General features: G+C 43.3%; 1 protein-coding gene across 4 annotated transcripts in view; it reads left to right on the top strand.

The window, feature by feature from the left end:
- The first annotated feature begins 579 nt into the window (after nucleotides 1-579).
- The window catches only part of CYRIA (CYFIP related Rac1 interactor A), a 56,347-nt gene continuing 44,219 nt past the window's right edge, over nucleotides 580-12,707 (top strand). For all 4 annotated transcript variants that reach the window (XM_059842912.1, XM_059842911.1, XM_059842908.1 and 1 more), the window contains exon 1: nucleotides 580-713. The gene's annotated coding sequence lies outside the window, so the exon portion shown is untranslated. The remainder of the gene's footprint in view (nucleotides 714-12,707) is intronic.

Below are 12,707 nucleotides of genomic sequence, written 5' to 3'. Positions count from 1 at the left end.
GTGCTGCACAGCCATTCTGGCGACTTTAACCTCATTTAACCCTCAGCACAGCAAGAGGAAGTACAAAGTATTTTCACGAGCTGTGAATGGGCTCAGATCTGGTTTTGACGTCTTGAGGAAGCGCTGCCTTCTGCAAAGCCAGAAACACAAAAAAAAAAATGTATGTGAAGCTCCAAACTCCAGGGTTCAGAGTCGCAGAATCACACAGAAACCCTCCCGTCCCACTTGCCCCCTACCCCACAACAGAGGCCACGGGAGAGAGGGGGATGGGATCCCAGCCTAATGGGAAGGGTCCGGGGCAGCGCCGATGTCCCCGGGCGCGGCGCAGCGCGGGTGACAGTCACACGCACCCCTGCCCTGATTCCGCCGAGCGGACAGCCCAGCGCCCCGACCCGCCGGCGGGGGAGCCAGGGGGTCCGCGCGTACCATCTGCACGGGGCGGGAGACCCATCCCTATCCCCATCCCACCCCCATCCCCATCCCCATCGGAGGGCGCCTCGCCCCGCGGCGGCGGGAGGCGGGTCTGGGGCAGCCGCGCCCGGGGCGGCCGCCGGCGGGAGCCGCACGCAGCCACCGCGGGGCGGGGCGGGTCTGCCAGCGTCGCGCTGGGCCGGGCGGGCTGGGCCGCGCCGCAGCGCCGGCGGCTGATTTGGAGGCAGCGGCGGGGGATGGACGAGGGTACCTGCGGCGGCCAGCGGCGACGGGCGGCCCAGGTAAGAGCGGGGAGGCACGGCGGAGCCCGGAGCTGCGCGGGGTGGGGGCTGAGCCGCCTCTGCTGCTCCTTCTCTCGGCGCCCCCGCATCGCGGCGGGGCGGGGACGGCGTGCTGCAGCTCCGGAGTCTCCCGGCTCCCTTCGCCCTCTGAGCCTCCTCAGCCGCCTTTGTGCCCGCTCCCCGGCCCCGAGGCGCCCTCCCCGAGGTGCCCCTGGCTCTCGCACCGGGGGGGGCTGCGGGCGGTGGCGGGAGGGACCCGGAGGGACACGGCCAACTGTTGCCTGGGAAGCGCCGGCCCCGGGGGCTGCCAGCGGCCCCGGGGCGGTGATCGCCGGGGGTTGGCTTCGCCCCAGCCCGGCTTGGAGAGGCATCGGGTGCGGTGTGAGCCCGAGCGGAGGTTCCCGATTGGCCTCGCCGAGCCGGGGAGACGCTTTCCCGGCCACTGAGCTCTCCCGGGTGGAAGTCTCCGGGTTTTCTCTGCCGGCCGGTGGGTGCCGGAGCCGCCGCGGCTGCAGGGACGAGCAGCGGCGGTGCGGAGCCGGCCGTGCCCGCGGCAGGGCCCGGGGAGCCCGGCGGAGCTCCGCGCGGGCCCGGGCTGTCGGTCATAGAGCGCGTCGCTGTGCCTGCCTGGACTGAGTGCGGCGCGGTGGGGGGGGGGGGGGGGGGGGGGGGGGGGGGCAAAAGGAGATTAAGCTTCAAACTTTGATTATACCGAAAACTTTCTATTCCAGCTGCTGGTGATTGCAGGGTGCCATAAGCGTGGTGTTTCCAGAGAGATGTACCTAGACAGGAGATGAAAGACAGGCTCTGTAGTGCTGCATTCATCTCGTTTAAATCGCTGTCCATGTTGGGAGGTGTTACAGCGAACAGATAGCACGCTTGTATCTATTATTCCTATTGCTGTTTTTCTCCTCATTTGATTCCAAGACCGTTTAGTTTTATTTGTATTTATCCGGGGTTTGTTTTGCTAAGGTCTCAGTAATACGTTGTGCTACTGTGTAAAATCGAATGCTCCGTAATTCACTGGCAACACAGCGAGGCTCTTAACTGCACAGACTTTCAGTGGTGCTGCTAATAACTTGCCGAGGGTGGTGATGTGAGTTGATTTCCAGCCTGTTCCTGGTCTCTAACTGCCATACAGACCATCTTTACACTATGTTTTTGTTACCAGTTCTAAAGTCAGTTTATATATGTTTGGGGAAAGGGTAGGTTAAGGGGAACGGAGATATCTTTGCTTTACTTCTTCTGTTTTGATCATCCGCAAGGCCATAAAAAATTAAAATTACTTTGGCAGTGAACTCTTAGAGGGGGAGATTTGGAATTAAATGCTGTTGTGACATGAGGTTGCCTTGTGGGCAAAGATTTTCACATGCTCAGCACAGCTCTACAAAAATACTCCAACTCCTGTTACACAGGGAAGAACTGAGCTGATACTTCCTTTTTCTCTGTTATGGAAACTTTCGTATTTCTGTAACATGTAAGGAAGACTGTTACATCAGCAATGTACTTTTAAAGAGTAATTTTAAAAACAAACCTTGTAATTTCTCACATTTAAATCTCTTTTCTCCTCTCCTGTAATGGGCCCAATCCTCCATCTCACCAGGCCCAAATTAAAAATTAATGATAAAGTCCTACTGTTTCCTATGATAGGCTTTAAAAAAAAAGTTTTAATGAAAATAAATTACACATTATGGGAACATCGTGAAAAGTTTGACTTAATTTTATAAAGAGCATAGAGTAGCAACCAAGAATAAAATTCTAATAGTTTTATTCTTCAACTTAAACTGCTGTAGTGTAGTTTAACCACTGGTCTTTGAAGTTTCACTTAATGTAAACTATGGCAAGTATAAGCAAGGCTTTCTGAGTTACTTGTATGGTTTCTCAAAGACTGTGCAATATTTTACTGTATTCTGTTCTGTACTTCTTCAGTACTCTCCTGTGCTGCTTTTGCAGTGATGCTTTGTTTTTTCCCCCAAAAACTTCTGCTCTTTATTAAAAACTGAAAATAAACAAACCACAAGTGATTGAAAAGACAGTGTATACCAGTAATTGGAATAAAACCCCCTTGATTAAGTCAGAAAGGAAAAATGGTGATCATTTTGGCTACTATTGCATAATTACTGTCGTCAGATGTCATTTAGCCATGACAGTGAGTCTAATAGTGAATTTTACAGTGCTGAGAAGATAATTCATTGTTAGTGTGCTTAGCTTGTCCTCATGACATCACTTTTGACGCTGTTTTGTCAGGCTGAAATATCTTGTCCTCAGCAGTATGGCAGCCTTACAAAGGCATTGAGGATTTGCATGTGCAGTATGTTGCAGATTTCCACATTGTGTGATATACAAAATGAGCTTAAATGCTATGTGTTATTTAGATGAATAACCATTCCTGTACTTTGACAGAAATAATATTTTGTTGGTGTACAGGTATTATAAGTAAGATCTCTTGATCTTATTTTTATCTACTTCTAAATGCCATTCTAATTAGTTTTTGGAGAAACTGTAGAATATTTTTTGTGGAATTACTGGCATTCTTGAGCACTAGATGTGTATTACATGCAGTAGCACATGAACTTAATCATTTAATTCACATTTATTTTTATTATTCATTCACAACCAGAAAAATGCTATTCTATATCTAAGCCCTGTATATGATCCAGACATCATTAAGTCTCCTGTTAAAATCCCTGGAGACAAATAGGGTTTTTTATTGGGACCTATAATGTCAATGGGTAGGGGTGTATGGATGCTAGCAATGTATGATAATTTGAAGCAGCCAAACATCTTAGTGTTTCCTCTGTACTGAATTCAGTATGTATTTGGATCCATTTCAGTATTATCAATCATTCTTTTAGCAGTGCTTTCTACTCATGTTATCTAGGAATGCAAAACAGTAACACTAAATCAGAGAAAACAGTTTGAGAGGAATGAATTAAAATATTTAATATATGGGGCAGTTTGAGAGCTGCAAAAAAATGCAGTCATAAATTTGAATTTTGTTGTTTAAATTAAAATTGTAATAGAAGCTGCTCTGCACTCATGTGAATGGTGACAAGAGCAATCTGAATGATTTGAGCTGTACAGGTCCTAATTGTTATGAAGTACCAGGAATTTACCATTCTTCTACTTAGACAATATTCCAATTCCTGCTTCCAGTTAAGATGAAAAATGTGTCTTATTTTCTGTCTTTACATACTGCTCAATACAAGTTCTTGATTTAAACTGGTAGCAGCAGTTGATCCTACAGAAAAAAATAACAGTAATAGCTATAGTACCTAGCCTTTCAGGACTGACCCAGTGCAGCACTGACACACAAGTGCTTGAAAGATTTTTATTTAGTATTGTAGGTTTAAAATGTTTAGAAATTATGCCAACATGAAGATATCAACCATGAGATTTAGTTAAACATCACTCAGCCTTAACTCAGGAATGGTTACTTTGGCATGCTAACAACTGAAGTACTCCTGTCTAATTTATGAACTTGTCAATAGACTAGAAAACCAGTGCTCTGAGGGACTTCTTTGTGCATATTACCTTTTTTTTTTCTCCTGTCCATGACAGTACTTCTGTAGAGATTTTCATTTTGGAGGGGTTGGCAGATTTTAACAACATGGAGTGGAAGACCAGCAGTGCAAAAGGTGTAGCTAATGCATAAGTCCTAGTCTTATCTTTGAGTAAATCTGTGTACGGAATTTGCAATGTTTATAATGTGTGAAACATTAATTTTGAAGGTTCCAGTAGCAGTGCAGCTTGTGGTGTTAAGTGTGCCTATCCAAAGTGCTAGTCTGCTTTGGTTCAAGTCTTGGTGATGTAATTCATGAAGCTGTGTTCCTCAGGCCTGGTGAAGAACATCCGTAACATCCATTCAGCATGGCAGTAGTTGTGACAAGAATATGGCATGGAGCATATTGAAATCTTCAGTTTGATCCCGTTTGTCTGTGATGAGCTCGGGACGACAGAGTGCAAGTTTGCACAATATAAAAACACTGTGGAGGTGGTTTGGTGTTTGGTGTTTTTAAGGAAATGTGTAGACTTAAACTGACATTTTAGGTAAAAGTCATTCTGTACTGTCCTGTATCTCTCTGATACACATAGGTTTAACTTAAAGTTTAAATAGTTGTTAGAAGCTTTCTTATATATAATTTATGGGATTTCTCAAGGGGAGGGGGGGAATTCTTCTCTCTGCTGTATTACTGCCTGAGTTCATAAATTATTTGAGTGGCCTATTTTACAACTAGATGCCTCAAAGCTGAGGTTGATGGTCCTAAACCCCATGCCTGAAAGCACACTTTTCTACATTTTTTACTGTGAAGAAAATGAGATGCACAGGGCTTCTGTTCTGCATCCATCCATAGCTATTAACCACTGAGACTGTTCTGGAGAGTGGAATCTCTCTCCTGCTTCACTGCCTTTGGCATCCAGAGATGGGAATGTTCCCTCAGGATTAGAAAAGCTTGTTTTGCTAAGAAATAAGTGTAATCTATTTATTCAAACTTGAGTAAAAGCATTTGTAATTATGTTCGTCTCTCTTCTCTTTATGTTTTATGGTGCATTAGTTGCATCCCACATTCATCAAGTGTGACACTTTATTCTCTGTCCTTTTTAGCTTTAAGTACCTTGAGCTCAATTCACCCTCTTCCCAGGAGACTGAAACAAACAGAGTGTCATAAGCTGTCCTTTATTTCACCTGCAACCTTTGGGAAAAAAAAAACCAAAAACAACAAAAGAGTAATTAGGCCAGAGGCCTAAACTCCTGCCCTGTGATTAAGGCATTCAGGTGAGGGAAATCTGGTTTCTATAGGTGTTTCATTCTTTCACCCCGTAAATATTTTTCCATTTCATAACTTCTTCAGGAATAGTCTTAGGACAGACAATAGCCTGTGGTTTAGCCTGCGCTACCCTGGTGTGCAGAGATGTGGTTGGGAGGCAGTCTCTCAACCTGAAAGGAGCCTACCACCCACTTCTACTTCCTCTGTGGTTGCTTTCCTGATGCTTTTAAATAGCTCCATGGTGCTTGAGGGCATGCTCCTGCCCTCTCATCTGAAACTTCAAAATTGCATGACTCCTTTCCTCAGGAGCTTGTGAAAGGAATGTATCCTGCTTCTAGAGAGGCCTGAGGGTTTTACAACCCTTTTTAATAACATAGGTACCTCTTGAGCTTCCAGGAATAGGTGACATCAGTTTAAGGTACAGCCTTCACAACTTTCTTACCTATTAGGTTAGGTGGCTTCCTGCTTGCTATCCCAATTATCTTGCTTTCCCTTCTATACCCACATTTTTTGCATCCATGCTCAAAATTCCCTTCTGAGTCCAATTTGGGTTTCTAAAATTATATGGATAAGTAAATCTGGGAAGAGCGTAGATTTTGAAGGGATGAAGGCCAGACTTTGCAAGACTGAGGACTTCTGGAGAAAGTCTTTCTTTTGGTTTTAGGATGCAGTTTGAGTCTGGTTTGATTCAGTTGTCCAGTGTAAATGTTTTGTCCTAGATGAGATGCTTTGCAACAACTGTTGCATCTATACTTGGTTAGCAGGCGCAAGGAAGCCAGAAGACCCATGTCCTGCATAGACCCATGTCCTGGAGCACCTACTGGGATATTTCAGGACAGCTCAGTATTATTTTCCTCTGCTACTGAGCTGAGCCCAGTAGTGTCCTAAGACTATCGTTGCCTAAGCTGTATGTGGTTATTCTGAGAAGTGGGAGGAAAGGGTTGTTTTCATATTTTTCAAAGATATGTCAGAGCAAACCTGGTTTCTGTTTTATTTTCTTTATAGGAAGTGTATTTAATACCTAGCTTGATCATTATAATTTTCATTTTGGTGCTGCCCCAGATAAAATCTGGAAGGTTAGCTTGAATTAATGGCTTTCTGGGAAGAGGGGAGAAAGTTCATCTTCTGGTTTCTCTTGTGCATGTTAATAATGGTGTAGAGCTCTGGGCCAAAAATTCATTACTATTTTTTAGCTGTTACCAAAATGCTGAGTGATGGTACCACTTCCAGAGCAGAATTGGTTTTGGAGAAGAAGGAAAATTCTCTCTGGTAACTGATCCTTATGATTCTATCTCCAGTAAATTGATTCCAGAATTGTATTTAAATAGCCTCCGTGGGAGACATACAGTAGTATTTATTTGGTATGGGTGATCTGTTGGTCCTAATTTTTCAAAGGGGATTGCTATAACACTGTGGAAGCAATGACAAGGGGAAAATTCGATAACATTTCTCAGAGTTGTTGAGATCTGTTTAGATTTGAGAAGGCTAGATTGTTGAATTTGTTATGCTTTATTTCCAGGAACAGTCTAATTTTATCTCAGTTGTACTTTGTCCCACCCACATACACACAGTCTGTACTGTATTGCTCTGTAATTGCAGTATTTTGCTTCAAGGATCATCTGTAGGCAGTTGGCGACTTCATCAAATACAGATTTCATGATGGATGCTGGCATCTTTAGAAGCTTCTGGAAATAAGTCTGTAATCCTCTCCCTAGGAACTGGGATGGTGGCAGAGGAAATGGGTTCTGATATTTTGTAACTCTTTTCCTTTTTTTTTTTAAATTATTAAAGCATAAAAGCCCTGTAGGACTGACTGAAATGCTTCCCTCTCCCAAGGCTGTGCTGCAGCAGGGCTCTGTAATACCAATTACTGCAGGGGTGGTTTTGCTGTTCCAGATGAGATCATGATGGGGATGCTGGAAAATGAATCTCCCTCCAAATGTGTTTTATGCTCTGAATACATTAGAGACTGTGTTATTATAGTGCAATATTTAGGTCTTTGGGGTTTATGTTTTTAGTTAGTGAAGGTGTTAAAAATCCACTTAGAATTTTTTATCAATGTCTCTTGTATTCAACAGGAAAACAGAAAATATTTCCTGATCTTAAGTATTTTGGGACTGTGTTGCTTGTAGAACTGATTTGTATTTCTATAGCTAGATAATCTTCCTGCCTTTATTTCTTTTATTTTTTCCCTGAAAGACAAGGACAGAGCACACATATTAGAGGTCCTAGTTGTATAGGTGATATGTTTGTCCAGTTTAATACTGTGAGACTGAAAATGATTGGGGTCTGACTACTTATGCCTTTGTTTTACAGAGGTTTTGATTCATTAAGGCACAGACAGTATCATGTTGTCCTTTACTGAACTAGAAGTAAAACTGCCCAAAAAAATCCCCTTTTGTTCTGCTGCTGAGGAACACTGTGGGCTGCCAAATCCTGACAGTCTGAGTCACCACAATTGTAATAAAGTGTTTGTACTTTGTCGGTTGCTGTTATTCAGTGTCTTCTAATTTATTCATAAGGCAAAGGGACACCTACAGATTTTAAATACTACTTTTTAAAGGAATAGTCAGTGTTTATAAAGAAATAACATTTGTCAATAGAGAATTGAATACACTGTAGTAACACTTGAAAGCTTCTAAGGAGTAAATAATTAATCTTTAACAATAAGAAATATATACATATATTTAACAAATTTCATGTTTCATGCAAGAGCAGTGCTAGACTTCAAAAAATGATGGGATTATTTTAAACTCCTTACTGAACTCTGTTGTTTTGGCCATCTGATCTGACCTGATATTGATCTGATAACCACTGCTTCCTTCCTAAAAAAAAGCCAAAAAAAAAAAAAAAAAACACCCAAAAGTTTTAAGGACAAGGCCTCTGACCCTGGAAATGCTTATCTACATTTTAGCTTTGAACTGTGTGGGCTGTGACCCAGCAAGCCTAGCTCATGTAATTGAATTCAGTTGTTTTCAGCATCACTTCCAAACAAAGTAGTCAAGTTCTAGTAGTCAAATTAAGTTGTAATAGTCACATATGGAATGAGCATGGATAAAAAGCTGGAGGAAAGCAGGGTGGCTCTGACTCAGTGGTGGTACCTGTAAGGCTGACAGGTGTGTTCCAAGACCCGCAGCAGGGTTCTGTCCATGGCCATGTGCACACTGTGGTTCTCTGGCTGAAGGATCCTGTTGCCTGTGCTTGTGTGGGAGATGGGAGTATTTATAAGTTCTTGATCCCATCACCTGTTCATCGAGAGGAGGTGGGTTTCTATATAATTTCTCAATACTGTAGCTGTTTTTATGGATGTGAGTCCTCATATTGTCTAGTGTCAGTTATTGAGGCAGAAACAATGATTCCTTTCTTTCCACTGATAAAATAACAATAAGGCTTTTATTCTCGATGCATAGGGAATTTTGTGTGTCATTTACCTTTCCCTACATTGAGCTAATGAAATTTACACAGTTCTCTCTCTCAAAAAAAGGCCAAATTGGCTAAACTGGATTTTATAACTTTCTCCGATTCCATCTTGTAGAGCTGCTGGTGAAAAGGACTGAGGTGGGTGTGGGTGGTAGGCACTGGGGCAGTGTGGAACACGTGGAAATTCTTGCTGCAGAAAGTACTATAATTTTAATTGCTGCTTAGTGTCATCCTATCACTGCAGCTGTTTCCCAAAGAAGAGGTTTGCCTGCTATTGACAGGACATTCACAGAAAGGAAGGAGATGGTAGATAAGCAAATGCAAATATATTACATGCCTTCTATCCTTTGGTTTTTAATACATGCTGTGGTGACGAGTTCAGTGTGAAACACTCAGTGACATGTAATTATATATGCATTAAGTGGATGTTGATTCATAGTGTCCCTCTCTGAGAGTACCTATCCATAATGCACTGAGGTAGGGATGTGAGAGGAGTAGCACAGCTCTGAGCTGCTTAATTCATGTGGCACTGCAGTCCTGCTCAGTTGCTGACTTCCTTTATCCTTTTTTTTTGCCCATAAAAGGAGAAAAGTGCTGCCATATGACTCGCTTTAGAGAGAATCACAAGATGAGGTTGGGGCCAGAGGGAGGGGGGGAGTTATTCAGGTAGCTTTGTTTCTTGTGCATGATACAAAGCATTCTGCTTTTTGTGTTTAATGTGGTATTACTAGCAAAGTATGTGGTAGTATTTCCTTCAACTGTCGTTGTAATCAGACATTTAATTCTTATAATAACTTTTTTTTTTTTTTTGTGGGGGGGTTTGGTTTGTTTTTGTTTTTCCATGGATGAGAGATTCTGAGGGGAAGGGATGTAAATTAATTTGGAAGGAGATAACTTCAGTTCTTAGGGATTAGGCTGTCCTCCAAACCTGCAGACACTTTCCTGCTGGTTGTTAAGGAATGACTGTATGTGGTATTCTCCCATCTTGTGCCAGTGACTGTAGGTAGGCATGCCTGAATTCATTGCCCAATTTTGCACTGTTAAAAAGCTTCATCTCCAGTTTTTCCAGAAAGCAGACTAATTAGGTGATTCTCTGAAGATTTGCTGAGAGATCAAATCTAGACAACTCTGTGCCTTTTCACAAAGTCCTTGAGCTCTCTTACTCTGCAGTCTCTCAGTGACTCTCTTTTACAATAAAGCAAGAATTGCCTGCCTTCCTTTGACATATTCTGACAAAAGGCACAGCCCTCCCACTGATGAGGGTCACAGTTTCTCCACAGAGCAAAGGCAATTAGCAGCTCTGAGTGAGTTCCACCCAGTTTCTGGCATGGGTTACTAGATGGTGTTTGATGGGCTACTGATTCTGCATCAGAGTGCACAGCAACTACCAGGATGGTCAACTCCCAACCATGCTGTCAGCTAAAGTCCTGTGTGTGTGTTCAAAGCCATCTCTGAGTCGATGATTCACAGTATTGATCGGCTTGGGTTTAGTCAGCCTTGCTGTTCCCTTTATTTACTGATGCTGTGAAGTGATTTGACATGGGAACATACAAATCATCTGTCTCTCTTCTCACTCAGTCCAAAACAAATTTTAGAAATAGCAGCAGAATATCTGTGCAAACCAGACTTTTTTCTTTGACAAGTATGGAGATCTTCGACCGAAACATTTACTTTCATACAAAGTGAAGCATTTTGTCAAGGAGTACAAAGGGAACTGGAGAAAATTGAGATCTTAGTAATTAACAGTCATATCCTACATTTCCTAACATCACCCTATTCTAGTATAGCTGTAGGTATGCTGGGGAGAGAGCAAAAGGACCATACTAATTATGGATCTAAAGTAATTTGTTTTTTCTCTAGCTGTTGGGTTTTGGCTTTTTTCTTTTTTTACATCAGAACTAGGATATAGGCCAAGATCTGTGAAAAACAGATGTCTGTCTCATGCCTGCAGTGTTATCATCACTGGGATTTAATAAATTTGTTACTTCATGTATGTGGGTGGGTTTTTATTGTGTTGTAGACTTCTGGTTGTTTTTCTTGAAAGATCTGACAGTTTTATAGTTTATTGAAGTGATGGTCTTTAGTTGAGTGTTGATGTCATTGTTGAGATGTATTTGTCATCTTTTCATCTCTTTGGAAGACTGAACTTGTACCTGTAGTTGAAGGCACTACAGTTAAAGTATTCATGGGTAAATCAGAGTGTGGAGTTCATCTGAGACTATCAGGTTGGAGCAGATGGTTATTAGGTAGATTATTGGGTGGACTCACTGGACCAGATTGGCAGCTGGTATTGCAACAGTTATAAATGGGTGTCAAGATTTTAGAGAGTAATAAGCAGTTTTGTCAATATTGATTGGGTTGACCCTGGTTGGATGGCAGGTGCCCACCAAAGCTGCTCTGTCACTGCTCTCCTCAGCTGGCAGAGAACAGAAAGCATAATGAAAAGCTTGTGGCTTGAGATAAGGGCAGAGAGAGAGATCCCTCACCAGTGACTGTCATGGGCAAAACAGACTTCACCTGGGAAATTAGTTTAACTTATTATCAGTCATATCAGAGTAGGATATTGAGAAATAAACCCAAATCTTAAAACACCTTCTTCCCAACCCACTCTTCTTCCTGTGCTCACCGTCACTGTCAATTTTTCTACTTCTTTCTCTCAAAAATGAGAGAAGTATAACAGAGGCTGCAGTCAGTTCAGCCCACCTCTGCCACTCCTTCCTCCTGACATTCTTTCTCTTCTCCAGCATGGGCCCCCTCCCACAGGGGACAGTTCTTCATAAACTTTTCTAATGTGAGTCCTTCCCATAGCCTGCAGTTTTTCATGAAGTGCTCCAATGTGAATCCCCCCAAGGGATGCTGTCCCTCAGGAACAGGCTGGTCCAGCATGGGTCCCCCATGGGGTCACAAACCTCCTCCAGTGTGGGCTCCTCTCTCCATGGGCCACAGGTCCTGCCAGGAGTCTGTTCCAGGGTGGGCTTCCCACAGGGTCACAGCCTCCTTCAGACACCCCCAGCTCCACTGTGGGGGTCCTCCATGGGCTGCAGGTGGATCTCTGCTCCCCCATGGTCCTTCATGGGCTCTCAGGGCACAGCTGCCTCACCATGGGCTGCACCAGGGACTTGCGGGCAATCTCTGCTCCAGCACCTGGAGCACCTCCTGCCCCTCCTTCTGCACTGGCCTGGGGTCTGCAGGGCTGTTGTGCTCATGCTCTCGCTTTCTCTTCAGCTGCTCTTCTGTAGCAGATTTTTCCCCTTCTTATCTCAGTTATCCCAGAGACGCTGCCACCATCACTGATGGGGTCGGCCTTGGCCAGTTGTAAGTTGTATCATCCCGTCCTGTTCCCCTTCACTGCCCTCCCCACTACCAAAACCTGGCCACAGAAACCCAATACACAGTGCCACTGCACTTAAGGTTCCAAAGAGAGGAGTTGGCACTGAAGATGATGATTGGTGGGTCAGCAGTTGTGAAAGGGTTGAATGTTTTTTTATTGTCAGAATGATTTTTCAGTCCCCTATGACACTGCATAATCACACCTATACAAAGTTTTACACACAGTAATTCTTGCCAAGTACAATATTTACATCCATATTTGCACCACTGTAGTTGTGTTTTCCTTTCAAAGTTTTATATACCTCTCTTGTCTTTACAACAACTTCTTGCTTGTGTTCCTTTTTGTGCAAAATAAGGGTAAATGTTTTCAATTCAGGTTGTATGAGTTTTTTTAAGGTAACTAATTTGGGAATTCTGACTTAAATGTAAGAAAACAAATTTGTGAAGACATATATAATTTTGTGAATTACTGAAA

The sequence above is a fragment of the Haemorhous mexicanus genome, chromosome 3 (assembly GCF_027477595.1).
Source record: "Haemorhous mexicanus isolate bHaeMex1 chromosome 3, bHaeMex1.pri, whole genome shotgun sequence".
Lineage (NCBI taxonomy): Eukaryota > Metazoa > Chordata > Aves > Passeriformes > Fringillidae > Haemorhous > Haemorhous mexicanus.
This window is presented reverse-complemented; position numbering and strand designations above follow the sequence as displayed.